Source organism: Ciconia boyciana, chromosome 23, assembly GCF_034638445.1.
Source record: "Ciconia boyciana chromosome 23, ASM3463844v1, whole genome shotgun sequence".
Taxonomy (NCBI): domain Eukaryota; kingdom Metazoa; phylum Chordata; class Aves; order Ciconiiformes; family Ciconiidae; genus Ciconia; species Ciconia boyciana.
The window spans coordinates 3,067,710-3,083,653 of record NC_132956.1 but is presented as its reverse complement, the minus strand read 5'-3'; the positions used below and the strand labels follow the sequence as shown (position 1 = coordinate 3,083,653).

At 45.5% G+C, this 15,944-nt stretch overlaps 1 protein-coding gene and 1 non-coding gene across 3 annotated transcripts in view; both read right to left on the bottom strand.

Annotated features, from left to right (window-relative positions):
- Positions 1-12,238: 12,238 nt before the first annotated feature.
- TRNAW-CCA (transfer RNA tryptophan (anticodon CCA)) lies at positions 12,239-12,310 on the bottom strand. Its single transcript has one exon. It is a non-coding gene; the product is annotated as a tRNA-Trp (tRNA).
- Positions 12,311-13,317: 1,007 nt separating this feature from the next.
- The window catches only part of BLACAT1 (BLACAT1 overlapping LEMD1 locus), a 36,277-nt gene continuing 33,650 nt past the window's right edge, over positions 13,318-15,944 (bottom strand). For both annotated transcript variants that reach the window (XM_072844678.1, XM_072844677.1), the window contains exon 4: positions 13,318-15,532. The gene's annotated coding sequence lies outside the window, so the exon portion shown is untranslated. The remainder of the gene's footprint in view (positions 15,533-15,944) is intronic.

The following is a 15,944-nucleotide window of genomic DNA, read 5'->3' as shown; positions in this document are numbered from 1 at the left end:
TCTCCCCATTTTGAGTTGAGGGGAACACATTTTTAATCCAAATGCAGTATTAATGAGACTTACAGCTCAGAAGAACTTTCTTGGAGGAGGCAGTCGGTACCACCACCTGAGGCTGGGAGGAAACCAGGGATAATTGACATTTTCAGCAAACCCAGCAAGCCCACCTCCTATGCTACACAAGAGCCAGAGTGGGAGTTTCTTTCCCAAGCATGGCTTAAGCTGCAGCACCTCGTGTGCCCAGGAGCCTGGTCTAATTCTCTTTTTTTTTTTTTTTTAAGATAAGCGATTAGGAACATTTGCCCTCTAAGCATTTATATCAAAGAAAAGACCCAATAAAACAGCACTGGGCAGTAACACACTTCTTTCATATAACATATCAGAACAGCATATGTCCTTCAACACACCCCTAGCATGTTGAACAGCAGGAGATCAATGTTTTTGTTATCCATTGCCAGGAGGATTTCAAAACTCCTCGTGCCTGGAGCCAATGCTTTGCCATCCTCAACTGAAAGGAGGGACTAGAATAATTCACTAAATTCGGGACAGAAAAACAAAAAGGGAAAATAGATGTCGGGTACCCCCCAGTGCCCTCCAGGTGAGATAGCTGGTGCTAAGGAGGAAGAATTCCACCTCATTTCATGCACGTTCAAATGAGAGGACTCAATGATAACTGTTTCCCAATAAGAACAAGGCTCTGCAGTTAGTTAGGAGGAATGGCATGACTACACAGCCCTTCACCACCCTGAGTAACCAGATCAAAGCTAGCACACATCAGCTGGATCATTCAAGACAAGGTTTTGCAGAGGAAGCGCAAGATGGCTAGACAGAGTGGGGGCATACAAGCAGCAAAGAGCAAAGCCTTGAAGTGTGACTTAGAACTGACAGGGTCTATCAGTTACTTAACAGTATTTCCATAGCAATTTGAAGCAGCTAAAAATTATTTTCCTATGAATGTAACATCAGGTAAGAACATAGCACATTCCAGCTTTCACCACACTTGCTAAACTGGAAAATGAGCTTCACAAAGCAGGAAACATCCGAGAAGAGAGCTAACACCACACCTTGGTGGAAAGCCAGCTACCTTAATTCCACTTAGGCTGTTACAGGAGTCAACTCCTCTTTTTCATTTATTACTATTTATCCTATTTAGAAAAAGAGGTAACCTCTTACCTCACATTAAAGCCATTGCCAAGAGACTGTAAAGATGACAAAGCGCACACATCTTAAAGATGAAGCAAAATGTCTTAGAAGTTAAGGAAACCATTCAGCATCTCACACCCCTACCTTACTGTGTCATGACTTACATAGGGAAGATTTTCCTCCTAAACCAAAGTGTCAAATCTAAGGATACAAAATTTTCTTTCTTGGCAAAGTAAGCACAGACAACAGGAGAAAAGCAGCACTTTTTAAATCAAATGCCTTCAGCAATTTTAGGGTGCTGCAGTGCTGCTCTTCAGATTACGTGCCAGGCTCCAAGTTCTGCATTTCTCCTGTGAAAAGATACTAAAAGGCTTCAGCTTGATCTTAACCCACAAGTCATTTAAATTTAAGTGTCAAGATTTATGCACACAAAATTAGGTCCTCTTCAGATGAAGAGTGGCAGGCCAATAATGGGAGATACTCACTTCCACCATTCCACTCTCTTCAGTAACCTTTATAGACTGGAAGGGGCAAGAACATTTTTTCAGAAGTTGTTAAGATACAGTAACTCCTCCCTTCATTCCTCATGGCTTGCATTATGTTTCAGCCATTACCTGTCCTGCCAGATTGGGAAGCAATTTGTTCCCTCAATTTATATCTGGTGTTTCTCAAATATAAGATAACCAGAGCTCCAAGAAGCTGTAAGCTCTCAACGATACAGTAATCCCATCCACAGGCAGCTTGGGAAAAACCAAGCCATGCAGAACTCCAAACACCTCTGAGCGAATAAACACTCTAGCTGGAGCACAAAATGTGCCAACTTGGCTTCGGCAAAGGAGAAACAGTACAGCAAGTCACAATTCCAAGAATTAGGAACTACTGTATACAGTGAACACCATGCAAAGACAAGTCACAGGCTGTTTTCACCCTCCTACTAGCCTTTTAATTCACTGCCTGAAGAGCTTGTTCACAAGTAGCAGGGAGAAAACAAGTGCATTCTTCAGTTTTGTAGTCACTGCTAAACACTGCTTATATCATCAGGACAGTGCTTTTATTTTCTTCCCAAGATGAGGTTTATGAGCAGACTGTTTGTATTAGCCTCCATTAATTACGTGCATGAAGATCACAAACACAAAGATAGCAAATATCACAATCCTCACAGGCGTGGGTATCAAACTTTGAGTGGTTTCTTCCTGTACTACTTCTGCTCGGTTCTTCCCATTGTCCAGCATCAATGTCTCTTTTTCCACTTCACCTGTCTTCATATTCTTCCGAGCTGGTGACTGCCTCCTCTCTTTCTTTGGTCTTTTCCTGCTGGATCTATGAGGGAAAATAAAAAGTTGTTTCAGGTAACCTGAATTCTCATCACTGACCTTACAGAGCCAACACATGTTATCCTTTAGACATAGAAACCTACCATTAAGTGAGAAAGGAATCTTGCAACTAGGGCAGAATAAAAACAAATAAAAACCCCACAAACAACAAAGCCAATGTTCTGGTTATAAAACAACAATCTTTTGAAATTAACCCAAGTGCCACCTTTGTGCAACCGGCACAGAAGGATAACCCAGTGCTGCTCCACTCTCATACTGGACACCTTACACCTAAGGAAAGGTGTCTGGGGTATGGCATGCAAGGAGTTAACAAGCATCACGTTCTGGGACTTACTTGCTATTTGCTGCTGTAGAATTGATAGCAAAGTAGCACTAGAAGCACACTGTGCTGGTTGGCCTCTAGCTGAAGAAAGACCTACAGGTCAGGACCCCTTTTGATTCATGTATTCCCATGCAAGAAAAAAAGCCACTTTCATTATTTTCTAACAGCAGCAGGAGACAGTCTCTTAGGGTTCCCTCTTCTGTCCATGCAAAACTCTGAAGAATAGGAGTGTATTTTTACAAAGCTGTAAAAAGGAGCTCAAACCTGAAAGAGACTTTAAGGAACCTGTGGAGACTACCCTGCTTTCAGTATCTAAGCAGTAAATTGTAAAAAGGCCACCCACATTTACAACCTACCTGAAGTTCATCCATTCAAGGAAGTGGCCCTCTTCCCCCCTGCAATTGTTAATATCTCACTTTAATGCACTCTTGAAACAGGTTTATTGAAATGGTGTCCCATCAGCCAGACAACGCCTTTATAAGAAACCAGTTTTTCTGAGCACCAAAAAGTGCTGCTACAACTCCGTACAACTGCACAAGCGTCATTTTCGCTCAGGCACAGAGAAGGGCAGAAGTTGCTGAACGGCCTGGCAGATTCAGTAGTGCAACGCAGTTTCTTTGCTGTTACAATCACGTGGCAGTGGCCTCACAGGAATCCCAGGCAAAACTCAAACGTTGTTGCACTTAAGGCACTCTTCAACTTCAGAAAGTCTTTTTTATCTAGTTCCAGAAATTTCTCCACTAAGGCTTTCTCTTCGAAGCAAGATTTTCCACAAACCCTGTGCTTTCAAAGATGTTAATGTGCAGATAACCACGAGGTAACTTCTCCAAAATGGGAAAACAAGCCAAAGGAATGGTGGTTGATGACAAGAGGAAGAGACAGGTTAAGTGCACAGTACCTGATTCCTCTGGGAGGCAAAGAGTCAGAAAAGCACGTTTCACCTTGGTCATCTTCATCAGTTCCATCACTAGATGTTCCACTCATCTGATGAAAAAAGAAAGTATGGTGAGAGACTCAGTGAGCTTCATGCATAAGCTTTCCATTTCTAGCAAGCAAAGCTACCAAACAAGCTGCAGATTACTAGAGCAAGACCACCTTAATTTCAAGGGGGAGAATGCTTCGTCTTTTGAGGTCCTGGTGTTATCAGAGCCAGACTAATGAGAAAGAGTAAATGCACGTCAATGATCACAGGAGTCTAAGAGGGATGGTGCCCAGACATAAGAAACACCGTGTTACTTCCTGATGGGAAGTGATTCAGTGAATGGAAACTGCCTTGAAATAATCTCTTTTAAAGTGGCTTGTTCTTCTGCAGATAGCAAAAAAAGTCTATGGGAAGTACTTAAAATCACCAAGAGATTAGGTGAAAATAAAGGCTGGTTGCCTGCGGTCAACTGTCTAATGTGGATGCCTCTGGAATATTAATTGGTGTTCAGTATATCATTGTACTCTTGTCCACCATTTTCTCATCCTCCTGAAAAAAGAAATACTACTTTAAACTGATTTATTGCACAAGTCAGTGAGTAATGCACAATAAATGGTATTTTGCCTCTGGACACATCATCTAATCACAGAAGCTCAAACTCATCTGCATGCAAGGAAGACAGTGCTATAACCAACATCCCTGTTACTTTAATACTCCAAGGCCTCACTCAGGACCAGAGTCCTGTTGGGCTGGGTGCCACCAAGAGACAGAAATCTTGTGCCAAAGAGACTGATGGCCATGCCCTGCAAAGATTTAGCCACCATCTTTAACATGATGCAACAGGGCCCACTTCCAGGGCTGTAGCCTAAGTACTGTACTTTTCAACGGATTACTTACACCTAACATCACACATGTAAGTGCTTGGGCAAAAAGATCCGCTTAGAATCTCCTGTTTCAAGATGATCCATGGCTGAATTTTAAATGCTAAGTGGAATTTATCCTACATCAAAAAGTTCTCCTAAATATTCTCTTCAAAAGAGAAGACCATCTTCTTTAAGATAGCCATCTTCTAGGCTACATGCTATGCTGAGAAGGAAGTGGAATGCCTTGAGGGGAACATCTGGCTACCCTGCCAGAATTCCTCTGGTATGAGCAAGCTCATTTGCTCAGAGTGACTCAGGATCCTTACACTGCACTGTGAAGTGCACGTTAGGTAAATTCAGATAAGGTGGAAGATTTCTAAGCTTCAGACTAAGAGACCAAGGGATGCGCTTCTGCACTGCTGCATCAGAAAGTGAAATGAGATGCCATGACTCATTGTATCAGCTGGATGGGGCACTAGTCTGAGGCTTGTACCTTGGAAGCGTTTTGTGCCCAGAGGAAGTGCAGAGAGGTGCCTGTTGTAAGTTAACAATGCCATAATACCCTTTTCCTGCAAACAGCCTCGAGACTGCCGTGGGGACTGCTGCCAGCTGGTCTCTCTTGTCCCTGCATCTGGTCTATTGACAATTCATCCTCCGGCAATATTTGTTCTACCTGTTAATATTTCAAGACAGACTCATTAATGCAGGCTGTGGGCACATAATGAAAGCCTCTCATCGTGAGTTACCACAAAGCCCCAAATGCCATACAACACAGACCATGTTCTCGTTATTCATACTGATTTCAATTAGAAACTTCTTACTACAATTCTTCCACCTGTGACAAGTCTACACATACAGTTACGATGCAAAGTTAGTTTAAATGTATGTAACTAAAAGCCTGAAATAATTTACATTCCATAAGTGAGGGGCAAAGCAATCCTCAAGATAGCTTGTACTTTATCACTAATTAGTCATCCTATATGTACACTATTCTTAATTAGCAATCCTTTATCTAATTCTTTTATATTTAAAAATCTAATACATGAGAGAGATGGCCCATCATAAAGTGGCACCAATTTTCACTTGTTAGCCACTAGTTTCACAATTATTCTTATGAACATATCTAGTGCACATTGAAAGCTACTAGATCATCCAAACAGACGGACTACAAGCCCGGTTTAATGTTCTGTTGCCACAAATAGACCTGGCTTCCTTTAACAGTCATTGCTAGAGTCAGAATTAGGAGACAGCAAACCACGATGGAAGTCCAATTTAAGTTCACTCCTAGATTTAGGGATTGCTAGATGCAAAGGCGTAACAAAACGAATGTGCAACAAGTACAGATACTTTCCTCTGCTATCATCTCAGCAAGACTGTAATCTGCATCAGGCAACAGAAGCTTCATACGATATTCAGATACTTCCAGGTGTGAAGACTATAAACAAGAGAGAAAGCAGCAAGATGGACTGAGGAAACACCAGTGACACTCACTATGGTATTAAAGGTCTATATATTGTCCAATAGCATAACAAGAAAGTACTTCTTCAGTGAAGCAGCTACAGAAGAACTGCGAGTTTAACAAATACTCACTCCTCTTGCAAAACAAAGCTCAAGAAAGCGGAAGGCAGGCCATAGAAGGCTGCTATAATTAACTGATTGGAGGTAATTGCCGCATTTGTCATGAGCTAATACAAAGAACATCAGTTGATATCAACTTGCAGTTTCCTTCATTTAGCTGTAGATACATAAAATATTCATGCATTAGCAGATTACTTACTTCAGTATAGCCAGAGGCACAGGCTGCTGTCACTTTGAAGTCTTTTGTTTCAAAGGTTACTCCAGTACTTCTGTCTGAATGAGAAGTGGGGGAAAAAAGGGCCTTAAAATACGAGCAAATTAGCCTAAAATATCTATACCAGGTTGCATAATTTGATACTTTAAAAAGCTATAGTTCAGGACATCTTTACAAATCGCATTGCTTAATTATGTTCTCGTGCATTCGCTGGAGCATTCTTTGATTACAGATGTGGTTTGTGTGCATGTTGAAATGGCTTGCCATCAACCAAGCAGCATCCAGGCAGGCACCTACGTAACGTGGTTCCAGAAACACAGAGGGACTGCAAACAAAGCCAGCAGCAAGAAACAGAGCTGAGTATCGAAACACATTGGAGTCTCTAAGCTAAAGAAGTGGTTAAGAGCCCATTCGTCTGTTGGGGATCACACACCAAAAAACAAGTGAACAGTCACTTATCCAGCCCCACAGCTCGACGCAGTAGAACCAGTAAATAATCTTTTCCTTTAAATCATTTTCAATCACTATACAAAGGAGCTGTGTTTGAACCAGCTCTGCTTTTGTTATGACAGCTGCTATACTGTCAGATTAGTCCAATGCACAGCTGTTGGCTTCGTGTTTTTTCAAAACATGTCTAAACCACTCAGGATTTTGGAACTTTTTTTTTGAACAGCAACAGAAATCACCCCAAGCTAATTGCTTAAACAAAGCTGGATATTAATTACAGTCTGTAGAATAAATGGGAAGTTTGGCTTCATCTTTGAAGAGAACTTCAAAGGACATAACAATAAAGGAAAGGTGGGGGCAAAACAGCTTTTAGTACTAAGGAACTCCCCAAAAGGCTTTGAGATTAACACACGGAATGTTCTACTTGAGTAAAAAGAGTAAAAATCCCTTTCAGCTCAGATTTTTCAGAATATTATAAGACCTCTGAAATGGTCCCCCCACTTCATTCGCTTTCTTCCGCCTCCTTTATCTGTTCATCCAGAATGCTTCTGCAGTAGGATTTGATTTTCTTTCCATACAACTCCCTGCCGTAGCCTTCGTTTAGTTTATGCTTTCAGTGCTGAAGGTATTGCATTCAGATATGTCAGTCTAAAAGAAGCAGAGACATACAGATTAAGTACAGTCAAGTAATGCTACCTAACTAAAAGGTAGATTGCCTACGTTTATTTGACATATCATAAAAGGGAAAAGGCATGTAAAATCCACAAATCAAACATCAGCTTTGTTGGGGCTGTACAAATACAATAGGTTATTTTCGGCAATGCTCCTGCAGCACATTTCCATATATATTACACAGACTAAATAAATCATTTCTAGCACAGAAATATTGTGCATGACTGCATGCAACAGCTGCTCCTTCATGCATTGGTCTCTTGTGACCTGGTTTTGATTATAACATTTGCCATCCCAATTAGGGGGACGGGGTGGAAATAAAAAACTCCAGAGATCAGAGACTGTTTGTTTTAAGGAGCAAAATTGCCTAGAGCCACACCTCATTTGCTTCCCCTTAAAAGGACGGAGGCTTCAGATCTGCTCTTTAGTGCCTTTCAAGATTGTTTTCTGGAACAATACTCCTTCCTCACTCTACACTAGTAAGTAAAGCAATTGGGACAAGATAAAATGAAACGACCTCAGTGACATTCACATAGTCTTTGTTTCCGTTTCTGTGAGCTACAGATAGGTACCTGTCTCACAGGACACAAAATCCAAATCATAGGTATAGACAAACATCACTAGCAAATACTCAGATGAAAGGTGGTTTGGAAAGATGAGGTTTTAAATAAACAGAGCCCCTTCAGCATCAGCACTCCCTTCATTAGAGCCTCGCCAAATATTGGCAATTTTCCCATTTAATTTCTCAACGTCTCCTAATGAAGGTCAGAAGGAAGCCTCAGGAGCAGCCCAGGGAAGGCCGGCAGGTGAGCCCGCATCACGGCGGTGAAGCTGTTCACCCCCTGGCACCAGTTCAGGGACCTCTATTTATCAGCCGACAAAATATGGGAGGAAAGAAGAAAGATGGGCACTGCCCCCCACAGATCACGGCGGGAACAGGCCACGTAGATTCCAGGAGATCGTGTCGCAGTCCATATTTACTATATTTACCTTCACATGTAGTTTTTCTCTGGTGAGACTAAAGAAAAATAAAAATCACATAACACAGTACATTTGACTTCCACAAGAAGTTCTGTCCCACTGGTGTCATTCTTTCATAAAATATTTAGACCTTACCAACCTTAATCACATAACCACTCTCTAGAAAGACCACTTCAGCTCCAAGTGCTCACAAGTTTGCCCTGACCAGCAGGGAAAGTCCATCACCACCGCTGCAGCTCTGCTCTGATGGCCCGCAGACCACGGCTGTGCTCACACCAGCTCACAGATGGGGACATTTATCCAAAATAAAAGGTTCCAGTATTCCAGAGGAAGCCACTTACCTCCTCACATGATCAGCTGGAGTCCCGACTGCTAACTAAAGCAGTGAGAGAAGGTGCTGGAAGGGTGTTCTTTCCCTTAACCCGCTGTTCGGTGTTAGCGACTACTCTGTGATGTCATAACTTCCCGCAGCAACTGGTAGTGAAGTCAATCGGAAAGAAATTTCACTTAGGTGGAGAAAATCCTTCTCCTGGAAAAGCGAAAGTTGGGAGTGTCATCAGTATCATATAAGCTTAAACAGAAAAGTTACATCTCATACAAGTTAAACAAGTTTATCTGAGAAAAAGCTAGTCCTCATCTTTTATAGGAGCAAAACTGGAAAGAGACAACCAACGATTTCTGGGAGAAATCCAAGGTGATGTATCAGTAGGCAAAAGCGACAAACACTAATTTTTTTTGTTGATTGGGTTTTTTTGAATGACAAAAGAAATACGGTACTGTGGATAGGGGAGAGGTAAGCCTGTATGACACCACGAGGAATCTGGAACACGAGCCGGTTCCAGAGCCACAGCCGGCTGGCAAGGGCAGGGTGCAGTAGAGACGCAGGGGAACACAAGAGAGCATCAAAAATAATTAAGAAACTAGAGGGATTGATTAAGGTGGCAAGGTGAAGCGAGGTGAGAATGTGTAGCAGGAACAGGATGACTGTAAATAAATTCTTTCAGACTGATTACACTATAAAAAGTCTTCCCCAAAAAAGAGGAAGATACCGTGTGCTTGAAACCTTTAAGGAATAAGACTGATTCCTGAAGATCACATGAGAGGGAAGATGTTTGCACCCGCATACTCTCAGACACCATGAGCTGATGGAACAAAAATCACAGCAATGCTGTATACCTATTCAATTTAAAACATTAAAAGACAGGAAATAGAGCGTGGAAAGCCATTTTGAAGCACCGATATTCCCTCAGCTGTGTAGTACCCAAGCTCACTGGAGCTAGCTCGTATTAGAACAGTTTTTTAAGTGAGGAAATCCTAGGAAGAGGTACTTCCTGCAGAATTCATTACAGGTCCTTTTACCCTGAAACAGACAGATGTAATTTTTAAACAAGAAAAAACCGCATTTACTAAGCACCTGGCATTAAAAAGTACATGCACAGAGAAGCCTTTTCCTTGCAATCACATTTTTAAATACTGAGTCGATACTCAATAACTTTCATTTTCCACTGTATTAAGTCATCTTGTTCAGTCAGCACTCAACGCTTCAGTGAAGACCACAGCCAGAAGCACAGCGGCTCCAGAACGTTCCTTGTTTCACAAACACGTGCGTGAAATACTAAAATACCTGGGTCTTGTTTGTGTATCACATTTGGTATTTAGATCAAGACAAATGTTAATCATGAAGCCATGAATTATAACTTCCTCACAAAATTCTCATTAAATGATTGTCTTCTTTTGAAGAAAACAGCTGTCCCATCAAAGGAAAAAGCATTTAACAGCAACCTGAAGGACTTTTTAGCAAAAAAAGAGGCTTAAATATTAAATAGTAACAGAACACTGAGAAGAGAGAAGATGAATACTCAAGTTCTGCGAGTTATCCTTTTAAGAGGTTCCAGTCATTTGCTTTAAGCCCATCCATCCCTTCCCACAGCACAGTTAAATCCCAAACCAATTACACACACATTTTAATTAGTAGCCACATAGCAAACACATGCAACATATTTACTCAAACTTCCAGACTGAGGTTTAAACATATCCTGCCATCACCTTACGACTGGCTTTCCTAGCGCACGTTTCAGGGAGCACATTGCTGTGGATATATACTCCAGATATTAAGTTATTTTTTGCCCAGCCGTTTTTCCTTAATTAAAATTGTATCAGGGAAGGCAGTGCAGGGCAATAAAGACTCAATTTCTATTTCTTTTAGCCTGGTGCTATTTTTCAACACAAAGGTAATCTTTGTGGCAACAGAAGCTCAAAGCATCGTTCCTATGTGCTATTATAAAGCAATGAAGTTCAGAAGAAAAGCTAGTCAAGACCAAAGCCATTTAATGGAAAGAGATCAAGACTACAGGAACTCAGGTGTACACAACCCATCATCTGCTGAACAGGCTAAAGCAGTTAAGTTTAACGACCACTTAGAAGCTTTATCCATCCTGCAGATTAGACTTTGCCTTTATTGTTCCTTCCAAATGTAAAATAGTTTAAAATAACAAAGTGCATGTCCGCTTCAAAGCTAGAGCTACTTCTATTGTCATAAAGGCAGGAAGAAAGTTACGTACGGAGCTCTATGTGTTATATTTAATTCTACAGAGTATCTAATTCAGCTACTGCTGGGGTTTCTTAGCAAAAAGAAAGGCACCACTTACTTCACATAGCATCACGGGAGACAGGGATAATCACCCAGGCCTGTTTAAAAGCTGCGTTCCGGTTCCCGCTGGTTCAGTTTTATTTATCCTCTCAGAGCCTGGTGCCAAAGTTCCCACCAAGCCTGCACAACGCAAGCACCCGAACACAAAAATATTCCTAAAATATTACTTACATCGACGAGAGGATCCCAGCCGATGCCGTCCCTCCGGATCACTGCTCACCCACATGGTACTCCAGCATCCCCCGGGACCTCTCACATTTCCCGAGCACTTCAGGGTCATACCTGTGTCTGATCAGTATATTGAAAAGGTTGGCTATTTCCCAATGGTATCAAAGCAGTTGAACTCTACCAACTTTGAAAAATTATTCCATCTGTTTTCCTACACTGTCCTTGAGAGCAGTGCCTGCGGATGGGGGGGGGGATCACAGTGAAATAGTTCTGTCATCCAAAGTTTCTTCACCGATGCCCTCAACAGCAGCACTTAAGTCATTTCTACTGGTTTCCCCCAGTAACTGGAGTTATGTTATGTCCCTAATCTCTTCGCTGTATTTTACAAAGAAGTCACGTTTTTAAAGCTACCCAAACGGGCAAAGCACCGCAGGGCTGGGACACCACCTCCATGCCATCTGCGGGTTGCAACCGATTCGACTTCTCGGTGACGCCTGTCCTCAGGGTCAGGCTGGCACAGGAGGACGCCGCGGGAACCCTGCGACCACGGCACCGCAGAACCTTCCAGAAGCTGCACCGCCTCCTCTCCCAGCGCTCTTCATCCCTCTCCCACCCCGGCTGGAGCACCCACTTCGTTTAAGCAGGGTGAAGCGCAACCGCGTTTCGGTAATTCGGGGTGAGGGTCTGCCAGGCCCCTCCCTGGGCTGCAGCACCCTGGAAGGTCAAGGGCACTGGGGTACCTCAGGCCCCCCCCAGAGCAAGACCTAGAGCCGAGGAGGGGCTGCCGGAGCTCTGCCCTCACCACCGGCTCCCTTCGCCCCCAGGCCTCTACCTCCACCCCCCCGACACCCCTCAGTTTCCCAGCCCGGTGTCCCCGGGGTACCCCGAGGCCGGCCCCGCTCTGCCCGCACGCCGCAGGGCGTAAAAGGGAACCCCTCAGGGGACCGTGACCCCGACGTGATTCGAACACGCAGCCTTCTGATCTGGAGTCAGACGCGCTACCGTTGCGCCACGAGGTCTCGGTAACAACCGCCCCGGCCTGCCTGCAAGAGCCTGCGCGCCGCCCCGCGCATGCGCGCCCCGACGGGCCATGCGCGCCCCGACGGGCCCTGCCCGCACCGACGGGCCCTGCCCGCCCCGCACAGCCCCAACGACCCCCCGGGGCTCTCCCGCCTCCCCGGGGGTCCCCCCGGCCCGACGCCGGTGGCGGCGGAGCGAGCCGCAGCCCCTCACGCCAGGCCGCCTAACGGCTTTCAAGCCTCCCGCCCGCCTCGGTCGGCCACGCCCCCCCGTGGGCTGTACCACCGCCTGGGGAGGGTTTGCCCCGCGCCACCTGGCAGGGCCCACCTGCGCCCTCCCGCCTCGGGGCGGAACCCCCCCATCCCCACCGCCTCTGGTCTGTCCCAGCCCCGCCGCTCCCAGATTTAAAGGGCCCGGCCCCGAGAGAGGGAGCCCCGTTACATGCGCTGAGTTGCGCCGGGCGGCCGTCCTCAGCCGGAGCGCTGCCCGTGGCCGGTGTGCATATGCGGTGTATATGTTGCTGTTACACTGCAGTATGCCTTTGCTGCCTGTTTCAATGTGCATCTGTTAGTGTTCATACAGTTTTGACTGCCCTTGCGAGTGTCACCTTTTTTTATATCCGCAGTCACCTCGGGACTTGGGAACCCATCCCAACAGCCGCTGTGTTAAATAGAGCTGCCGCTACTGGATTTTACTGCAGCTTCTGCTTTGCCCCTGCTCCGTGTGCGTGCGTAATGAGTGCCTTTGCAGCGCGACTCTCTGGCTGCACACAGGGCTTGGTGGGAAGAGAGCGGGGTTAGGGGAGTCCATCTCCCGCCGCCTCTGCCCGTCTCCCACCACAGCCACACCAAACCCACCTCCCCTTCTGCTCCCACCCCGGGTCAGGGCTTGCAAGCAGCACACACAAAATGAAGCCCATCTCTCAGAGGGGTATCGTAAAGCCGGTTTATTACAGCAGCTGCTGCAGCTGCTTCCTCGCGTGCTCGTACAGTCGGGCCGGGAAAGTGCTTGCTCCAAGTGCAGACGGAGAGACGTACAAACGACCCGCAACAGCACGCTGCTTCCGAAAGCAGGGCCGTGGCAGTCCTGAATATTAACCAGCAGGAGACAGATCAATAGGCGAGTCTCTCAGTGCAAACCGCAGTCATGATATGCATCTATAATTTATAGTACAATCTTGTAAACTAGATACGTTACAGCAGAAGCCGTCGGGCTCGGTGTATTTACAGCTCCAGGATACCTGGCAAGCATTAAAAGGAAACGGTCTCCATCGTCTCCGCTCGGCAGAGGTTTGCTGATCCCTTCCCACGGTGCTCCCTGAGGACGCGGCGCTGGCTGGGATGCTCCTGCACCCCCCGGAGCTGCCCCAACATTTGTACCCACGAGGAGGGCAGGGAGCAGCTGCCGAAATGCCCCCGTGGGCCGGATCCTGCCGCAGGGCTGCCGGGAAGGGGGAACATCCCAGGAGACGATGGGAGGTTTTAAGAAAACCCTCCAGGAAAATGATGCTCTGCCCCAGCTCCCTTCCCTCCTGCTGAATTACCCGGCCAGCGTTGCTCATTAGCATGTAGCCCGATAATTACTCAGACAAATGTGTTTTTCCATCTGACTTCAAAAGCCTTTGGCTGCGAGTCTTACTGATATCCCAGGAATGAAAGGCATTGTTGTGGGGCTGATTTATGGTTTAAGTACCACTGTGCTCTTACCCGCATTGATTGCATTTCCAAACACTGGTAATTTGTATTACGGGGTCTTTTGAAAAACCAGCTCAGAAAAGGAGGAAGCTTGTCATATACCAAAAACTCTGATCTCCAAACGTCTATAAAACCCATACTCTAAAAATTCTTATAAATATTTTCTCTAGCGTAGGAAATACAATAGGAAGTAATCTGCTCTGTGCGTAGATGTGTGTGCTTATTTACAAATGCCGCATTTATTTTCTCAAACGTACAGTACAGTATGGGAGAGGACGCCTGCCTTGCCGGAGACGCTCATTTACCATCCGCCAGCACGCAAGGCTGACCTGGTCTTCTGTCTCTCCAAAGTAGAGAAAAAGTCATTTACTGGCATCATGAAAACAGACTAAAAATAGCCGGTTTCTATGGCTACTGGGGCTGGGAGACTCCTGAGGAACATGTCTGGGTAGGTCCCTTCGTGATGAAATCCAGACAGTGGGATAAAAGAAAAGGACAATAAAAAGAGGTTGAATGCTTTGATCCTCGTTAGGCAACATTAGGGAGATGCTGCAAGGACGGTTCTGTGCCTTTCCCTCTGCTTCGTCGTTGCACACTTCTGCAGTGATCGATACAGGTTTATTAGGGGGGAATTAGGCAAATTTATTGGATCGAGCAAAATCCCAAAGCAAACGCTTAAATTTAAGCAGGGCTTTGTTGAGTCAGGGCTGCCTTAGCGTGTGCCCGCTGTAAATCTGTCTTTGCCTCCTTGTGCTTGCTCTTTACGTGCTTTTGCATAGGGATGGGGCTGAGACACATTTAGGAGAAATCTGGGAGAGTTGGGGTCCAGTCCAAGCTCATCTCCATATAATTAATATTTTTGTAGACACCTCAGCATACACACTGTCTCTCTGGATTTATACCGGCATAAACCGAAGGTTGAATTTGACCCGTATCTTTACACTTGTAATAAACTCCAGAGCAGTGATTTAATCTAGTGGTTTAATCCACAAGTGCATTACTCGTGTGGTCACCACGCGTTGCAGGGGGACCGTGCAAAAATTAAGCTACATTCAAGAAATACGCTTTTGTGTTTCACCAACTTCCTTTTTTTTGGCCCGAAGATAAATCCGAAGGTCCTCGCCAAGGACAGCACTGGGGCTGCAAACCCGGAATTCGGGAGGCTGTGCTGATGTGCAAAAATAGGAACAGAACAAGGTCAGCATTTTCCCAAAACAACATGTGCTTCCCTGTGCCCACCTGGAGCTGCCTGAAGCTGCCTGCACTTTGTCCTCGGAGTAACCTTCTGAAAAACGTGGTGTTTTGGGGCAGCCACAAAGACCCGTACGGGGAGGCGAGCAGGCACGGGCTGGGAGGATGGAGCCTGACCATGAACTGCAGATTTTATCGGGCTGCCCGAGGTATTTCTCTGCGCAATCCCTCAATGCTCGCTAGCAGAAGGGCAGCGGGTCAGCACGGGAACATTGAGCAGCTGGAAGAAAATCCTGCCCACGCGAGGGAGAAAGGGTGGCTTTGACCAGGTGATTTCTGGAAAAAAAAAAAAAAAAGGGCGTTTTTCTCTTGGTTACCACCTGGGATGCAGAAACTGCCCTGCCTGTAGCAAACACAGCACTCGTTTAAAATCCATTGCGCTACATCAAGCCGATGGTTGCGGGGCGTTTGGGCGGAAGCCGTCTGTCCTGCTGCAGAGCGGCTGCCTCGGGATCGCCGGGGTTGTTTTTCTGGTCCTTTTTCACATCTCCAGCAAAACCTTTAGGAATGCGTTACAAGATGAGAGTTCAAGCTGCAGCTTTTTTTCTTGGCTTGCCTCCTACAATTTGTGCGCGTACCCTTCCAGCTCACTGCACAAACATTTCTTCATCTCGAATCAGCGCAGTGCAAAGCTCCCCTGGCAGGACCACCTCCATCACCAGCCCGTCTGCCGAGGGAGGCTGCGCCC